The sequence below is a fragment of the Palaemon carinicauda genome, chromosome 11 (assembly GCF_036898095.1).
Source record: "Palaemon carinicauda isolate YSFRI2023 chromosome 11, ASM3689809v2, whole genome shotgun sequence".
Taxonomy (NCBI): domain Eukaryota; kingdom Metazoa; phylum Arthropoda; class Malacostraca; order Decapoda; family Palaemonidae; genus Palaemon; species Palaemon carinicauda.
The window spans coordinates 21361378-21370415 of NC_090735.1; positions in this window are offsets into that span (position 1 = coordinate 21361378).

A 9038-nucleotide genomic window follows, 5' to 3' on the forward strand; every position below is an offset into this window, starting at 1 on the left:
TTAGATTTGGTGAGAAAGTTCTCGTATTCTGGGACTATGGGAGTCTTTAATTCTTGAAGAAAGGTCTTATAAGATTCTTTGACACAGTTGCTGTCTGATTCTGGGACATAATCCCTGTCCATTTCCAGCACACAGGTCATATCAGTTTCTGTGGCTCTGTTCCTATCCAATTCTAAGAAAATAGGTAATAACATAATTTGGATAAAGTTCCTGTCCGATTCCCGGATGCAATTCCTTGCCTTTTCTAAAGTACCCTTTCTGTTATACTCTGGGATGCATTTCTTTACTAATCAGGGACAAGGTCGTATCTTATCCAGGGGTACAATCCTTCTCCTTTCTGTGACAGTTCTTGTCTGATTCCGTTGCACAAATCGTGTCCGTTTCTGTGATATAGATTCTGTCAGGTCCTGGGACACAAACTTTAACCTGTTGTGAGACAAAGATCGTGTTGAATTCTTGGACATAATTCGGAGACTGACAAAGTCATTGTGCCTGGAATGAAAAAGGGAAAGATCATAACCTTTTCATACAAACTAAAACTAATCCTATCATTATTCCTATCATTTAGTGAAACAAGAATAAAGGCTAATGAAATTTTTTCTTTAACTTTTGGTATGATGTATGCATTAACTAATACCAATTTCTATCGCGTATATGACAGTCGCAATGATGCCTTTTGGAATTCATGGGTTCACGCTTCAACTAGTTCACCATTCATTCATACCATCCACTCTAGACAACGGAGTTTTGTTACAAGTATATTATATATTTTGTCTTTTTTTTACGCAGCAGTCAGTTGAATTAGTATATATCTTCTTACACGTTTATCTGTTTCACACTCTAGACCCTCACAAAAATAAATTATATAAAATTGAAAATTAATCTAAGATTTTACAACCATTTGCGATATAAATTAATGTAAAATGATACTCGCTGGAATAAATGTTGTCTTAAAAAACTAAAATAGTTCACTTGGTTATATAAACTCGTTTTTTTCAAGAGTATAGCTTCCTTTGGTATGAGCATCACTTATTCATAAATTTCTTTATTGTTTTATGGGTGTGTATCGTAGTAGGTAACTGGTTTAAGGTTTAAAGGTTTAAAGGTCGCTCATGAATGGTAGAAGCAAGGGACAGTGATAGTGCCCTCGTGCGCGGACGGGATGCCGAATGCATTTTTGCCGAAGGACAAGAAGCAGAATCCAGGAAGCCGAACGGACAGAATGCCGAACAGACATAATGCCGAAAGGACACAATGCCTAACAGACGTTAAGTTGAACGGACAAAATGCCGAATACTGCCTGAAATAAAAGTAAAATGCTTGATAATCATTTTATTTCTACAATATACTACATACAATATGTGTTTATTTAAAAGATAAAATGTGTCGGCTGGGTTAAAAAAAGTTAAAAACCTACATAGTATAATGTATAAGAGAAAAAAAGAATATTTAAAAATTGTGAGCTAAAGACCGTAAAAAAGTTAATCCTTCATCCTTATCATAAGAACAAAATATGGATTTTATCCTATCGTTAATGGCATCGTATTTCTTGTTAAGTCGTGTTATATCAATCCCTGCAAAAGCTTGTTCAATTAGAATTTCATTACATGCTTGTTCATTTCTGATAACCTTTAGTAATTTGGCGAATGTTGGATGCGTTATGTTGATTCTCTTTTTAAATGCCTGATGCCAGCCTTCAAGGGAATTGTTTGTTCTCGGTAAATCATTATTAACGCGAGTGTGAACAGACCACAAATCAACATCAAACAGTGGTTTCCTCCTTCGACCTCGCTGGATTATCCCTAACCATGTACTTTCAAAGTAAACCAAAAAATCACTTAACAATTCACCCGTTTCAGCATCTAAGATATCGACAACGTATGAATATCCATTATGAAGTAACTTTCGGCCACCACGTCCTGTCTTGGTAAATTCCATGGTTAAACTGGCTTTTTTAAACAAATAAATTCCATAGTGAAATTCGAGTAAAGGAAAAAAATATAAATATAAATAACTACAGAGCATGAATAGTAAACTAGCATATTGTTACTTAAAGAAGTAGTTAAATAGTAATTATCAAATTAGTTAAAAGTTAAAGTTGGAAGAAGAAAACAATCTTAAATACGGTATTTTCTTATTTTTTTATCCATTAACGATACTTATCATTTACATAATAATTTTCTTTTTTATTTATGGCTGAAAGATTAAGTGATTGAAAGAATGAATAGATAAATGAAAGAAATCATTTATCAATTTGCAACAGAGATATTTATATAGAGTATATAAAAAGAGATATAGTCATTATTCGGCATTTTGTCCGTTCGACTTAACGTCTGTTAGGCATTGTGTCCTTTCGGCATTATGTCTGTTCGGCATTCTGTCCGTTCAGCTTCCTGGCTTCTGCTTCTTGTCCTTCGGCAAAAATGCATTCGGCATCCCGTCCGTGTACCAGTGCCCTATCAAGTAGGACAATGCCCTAGAGACTGACCACATATACATATGATCAGCGCCCAAGCCACCTCTCCACCTAGGCTAGAACTACGGAGGGCAAGGCAATGGCTGCTAATTACTCAGGAGATAGACCTATAGGCTCCCCCAAATCCACATACTTAGATCACATGGATGGCTAGGCTGCAGCGAGCGAAGGTACTAACGAGTTTTAGCGGGACTCGAACCCTAGTATGGCGATCACCCGTCAGGGACGTTACCACATTTCTTTCCCCTTTTCTCTTAAAATAACAGCTTCTACAATGTTTGATTATTATTATTATTGTTATTATTATTATTATTATTATTATTATTATTATTATTATTATTATTATTATTATTATTATTATTATGTTCACTTTACAAAATAAAGAAATTAGTATGGAGAACAAGTGAATGTTTTGGAACTGAAAATAGCACATCGGAAGGGAAGGTTTTATTACTCTGAAGAAGTTGTTGGAAGAAGATTCGAAGTTTTGAAAAAAAAGATGATTAAAAAAGCCGAATTCACTCAACAGTGAGATATAAAAGAAACCCCCCTCTCTCTCTCTCTCTCTCTCTCTCTCTCTCTCTCTCTCTCTCTCTCTCTCTCTCTCTCTCTCTCTCTGCTGAAAAAAAATTTTTGAAGGGAAACTAACACAAGAACACCACCTAACCTAACCTTGGAGCCGTGTCCTTACCTACTTACTTACGAGGGGAAGGGGCCGACACCCTTTAGACCACCATATCCTTAGCTTTCCATAAGAATAAGTCTCAACCCTGTCTTTGCTTTCTAATCTACTTTACTCCTGGTAAAGTAACACGAAATCACAATATTTCGTCAATCGTAAAAATAGCTTTATAATATCGTATTTCACACAAAGACAAACAAGATTTTCCCCCTAAATAAAGTTGATATAACAAGTAATTAGAAAGTTTACGCCTATTCTAACCAACTTCATATATCCTGAAGCTCTTACTTTTCAAAACGTGACATTATCCTTGCTATCCTAGCGTCATCCACTTAACGTAATTCTAGCATGCCTAGTGAAAGCAGTACTTATGAAGACCATAAGATATTCACTGTGCCATTGCATTTTTCTTTGTTTCTTTTTTATATATTAATTATCCTACTGAATACTGAAAAAAATTGTGGAATCTTGTCACCGTTAGACCTATTCTCCATGTAAATTAGCCAAGAAGAATGGATGGTAAAATACGATTATTGTTTAATATTGGAAATACACAGTTCGTTGGAACTGGCCAATAAATTACCCATTCTAACTAGATCACGGAAAGAAAAAGGATAGACTCAACTCTTATAAGGGGAGAGGGTCACATTAAAAAAAAAAAAAAAATTAAAGTGCATTGATTATCACAAAGATTATCTGTCCAACAGAAATTAGGGTCACAGCAACATTAGTCATTGACCTTGAGATAAACTTAACTGTACAGGTTTTGATTAGGCCCTTTAATCATGAAAACACACACACGCACACACATGCATATATATATATATATATATATATATATATATATATATATATATATATATATATATATATATATATTATATATATATATATATATATATATATATATATATATATATATTCATATATATATTATATATATGTGTGTGTGTATATATATATATATATATATATATATATATATATATATATATATATATATATATATATATATATGGAGAGAACCATGGAGACTCAAATTCTCCTATTCTGTAAATATGTTTCGTCAAAAGTCAACTGTCATCTAATGAATAATTGTATTAATCTAAAGTATTAGATTTTATATTCGATTTGGATTTTGTTACAATTGAGCAATTAATCATCTGCAAGATATATTGTAAATTGTATATTGCATGTCTCATATAAACATTTCCTTATTTTTATATAATCATCATAATTTTAACGATACAAAATTACCCCAAATGTATGTTATATTGGCCAATTTTGATAATCTTTTAGCAAAACTTCCTTGAATATACAATATCTAAGCGCAAATTAATCACTATTCCAATATCAATACTCATAACTTCCTTATTTTGAGAAGAATAATAACATGTGAGTTTAACATCTGATTTAAATTCATTCTTTGATGTTTCTGAATGCAGATCCTAATTTCATTACTCTGCCTTTGTGTTGATGACTGCGAGAGTGGCTAGAGGGAAAAAGTATTTCCATGAATAATAAATATCGCGCTTATGTATTTGCATGATAAATATATTCATATTTGCAAATGTATTTCTGTGTTCTGATGTCTCGCTTTATGAGTGAATAACTTGAATAAATTTTTTTTTTTTTTTTTTTTTTGTCGTCTCATGAATGGTAGAGGCAAAGATCAGTGACAATGCCCCAACAGGATAATTCCTTAGAAACTAACCATATATACATATGATCAGCCACAAGCTAGGACAAGGGAGGGCCAGGCAATGGCTGCTGATGACTTACCAGGTAGACTTATAGTTTCCCACAAACCACTTTTTAGCTAACAGGGATGGTAAGGTTGCAGACACTGCAAGGAACTATCGATTTTGAGCAGGACTCGAACCCGAGTCCAGCAGATCGCCAGGCAGGGACGTTTCCAATAGGCTACCACAACGCCAAATGCAAAAGAGCTTTTCAAAAGGTGAGAGAGGGATACGATCTTAACCGTGTAAACTTAATTGACTTGTTTTTTTAACCTTATATAGGTCGAATTGCCACTTGCATCAGGCAGTTGAGGCGTTTCCAGTTTTAGCGTTATAAGAAAAATATCTCAAACATGTGCTACTGGCTCGTACAGTGGTAACGCATTTGCCTAACTGTTTACTGGGGAGGCCACTGCTGTTGGGGGTTGGACTTGCTCGGCTGACGTTCTGATGAGCATCTGTTCTGATGGTACTGGAAGTGAAACCAGACACCTTCACCTTTACCTTACCCTTATTTTGTTTTATCGTGGCACTGCGCAGTCTTAGCAAAAGTTTATTTGAATTTCTACTTATCCTTTACTTGAACATAAATCTTTCTTTTGATTTATGCTCGATTTTTTATATTGTCAGAAAATACTACAGTTAAAAAGCATAGCTCTCATAATCTGACACCTAGAAATATTTAAAAAAGGTAAGAACTTTTATTCATATCAATATATCCGAAAACCATACCGAAGATAGAAAAACATTTTGAGAATTCTACGTCCTTCAATATAAATTTTAGAATCCCCACCTCTCGTATATCAACCCGAGAGCGTGATATGAGGTACGTTTATATCTTTTAGGTTAAAAGGAACATTTAAATTCAGGAGTTGAAGGCGCGTGTCCCAGAATAAAAACAGCCGGAGGTTGGCTGATATCTTCTCGAGATGAGATAGAAGATGGAAGACACTCGAACGAGATAATGGATATGGAAAATGATACGATGTTTGCCACGGGATATAGAATGGTATCTTTGACTATTCCATTACGATTTTAGAAGGATTCTATAAAGATTTAATACTATTTTATATCATAAACTTTTACAAATTTGCTATAAAAACGGTAAAAATCCTGGAATAAATGTTGCCAGACATGTACCGTTTTAAAAACTGATATATTGGTGTAAAGGCGTGATATTACGGTCACCAACTCGTAAAAGATAATAACAAAGTAAGGAAAAATTACGGTCACCTGTATTTTACTGAAATACGGCAGAGAACAATATTTTTACGGAAAATTTCGGATTAACGTTATAGTTTTTTTTTTCTTTTTTTTTTTTCATTCAACAGTGCAAAATATCATTGGAGATTTACTGAGATAAATGACATTCTTAAAGCAAATAGCATATAGTAAATAATGAAAGGAGATAATGGCAAGGCTTATGTGACTAAAAAAAAAAAATAAAAAAAACGAATAGGAAATTGTTGACAATCAGAATAGCTGATATTTTACGAAAATGTAAGACACTCGATGTTTGCCAGGAAATTAGCAGTGATATGTTTGAGATTTGAGAAAATGATTGAATGATGAACGGAATATTTTGTTTTTGATAATTTTGGAAAATTCAGGGATTTCATGGATCAAATGAGAAATGTAAGCAGAAAATAGTGATAATTCTGGAGAAAGATATGATTTTATAATGTTTGGGTATAAATAAATAATCAATATATATACGGTATATATACATATATGTATATATATGTATGTATGTATATATATATGTATATATATATATATATATATATATATATATATATATATATATATATATATATATATATATATATGTATATATACATATATATGTATATATATATATATATATATATATATATATATATATATATATATATATATATATATATATATATATATATATATATATATATATATATATATATATATATATATGTATATGTGTGTGTGTGTGTGTGTATATATATGTATATATACAAAACACACGCAAGTACACATTCATATTGAACTGTAATTCCGTCGTTAAACTTACGTAGTTATGACAAAAAATCCTTTAAGAAAGTGACTTGAAACTTTTGTTGACTGTAATATTAAATGAAGAAATATAAAGGCAGTTTTCATTCGGTCTGGGAAGACATTTGTGTGCATGTGTACACACACACATATACTGTGTATATATATATATATATATATATATATATATATATATATATATATATATATATTTATATATATATATATATATATATATATATACATATATATACATGCATATATTTATGTATATACAGTATATATACATACATATATATATATATATATATATATATATATATATATATATATATATATATATATATTTACACATATATATGTATATATATACACAGTATATATACATATATATTTATATCTATATATATACATATATATATATATATATATATATATATATATATATATATGTATATATATATATACACAGACATATATATATATATATATATATATATATATATATATATATATATATATATATATATATACAGAGAGAGAGAGAGAGAGAGAGAGAGAGAGAGAGAGAGAGAGAGAGAGAGAGAGAGAGAGAGCTGCTTAAAGTTATGAAACATCTTAGCTATTATCTCTTGTACTTCTTGAGGAGTGTTGTCTTACGTGACTCGAATACACATGAGATGATGTCACACCTTTTGGAATTGAACATTAAAATGACATCAAAGGGGAAACGATGTTGAGTAAAAGATGAGTTTACACGAAACAGAATTTTTTTTAAAGCTCTTTTCCTTTTTATATGTATTATTTATATATTTCTGTCTTTATTATTATTATTATTATTATTATTATTATTATTATTATTATTAGACCTAAAAGTGGCTGTAGTAGTGATAGTGGTAGCAGTCATTGGTGGAGTAGTTAAAGTAGTGATTTGTAAATGTGTACATCCTATTACAACTCTGAAACTTCATGCACCAATGTATATACTTGGTATACCGTATGTAACATAGACAGGATATATATATATATATATATATATATATATATATATATATATATATATATATATATTTCTTCCTTTGGGTCATGCTCAGCTCTACTCATCCCTCTAGTAGGGCGAAGGGTATAGTCATACCCTGGTGAGAGGGGAGTGTGTGTGCATATCTATCTAAATATTTAGCCATAATTTTTTGATGAGTCGCATAACCTAGTGTATACATACCTAACGCTATTTTTCCCCAGTAACAGTGCTTGGAACTTCAAGTCAAAACCCAATAATGGAGTCAATGTAAATACATATTAAGGGATGCAAACGAATGATTAGATTTTGACACCTCCATTTAGGTATGATAATATATGTACTTGTATATGCGTGAGAAAATGTTTTGTTGAGACCATATCATTAAAAGGGGTTCCATGTGATAAGAATTTACATACGCAGTGCCATTCATGAGAGTTTTTCGCTTATTAGTCCTGGAAAAATAATTAGCATATTAAAAATGAGTCTAATGAATGAACCTGAAATTTGCATTAGTTAATATATCACCTGAAAACCAATGAATGTGGTTAGGGATGCAGTTCAGTATTGATTTGCTTGTATAACACCTTGTGCATCTCGTATGGAAATTTAGGATGTTTTCACTTAATTGCTAGTTTAGTTTAATGTTCAACTAATTAAATACTCATTTTTTTTTTTTCATAATAAAGTTTACCATCGTTGAAGCATGAAAGGCCTAACTGCTGATCTGTTGATGCCCTGGGGTATGAATTCGAACTGTAATCGATGTCTTAAATCCCTCTATTATGGTAGACTATTAAAAGCGTCCCTGTCTGATGACCTGCTGAACTGGGGTTCGAGACACGCTCAAGCTCGATGGTTTCTTATAGTATCTGCAACCTTATTGTTCCTGTGAGCTAAGGATGGGGAGTTTAGGGGGGAGCGTATAGGTCACCCTGCTGAGTCACCAGCAGCCAGTGCTTGTTCCTCCCTGGTCCTAGCTTGGGTGGAGAGGGTTCTTGGACGCTGATAATATGTAGGCTATATATGGTCTAAGGCATTGTCCTGTTAGGGCAGTGTTACTGTTCCTTACTTCTAAATATATCGTTA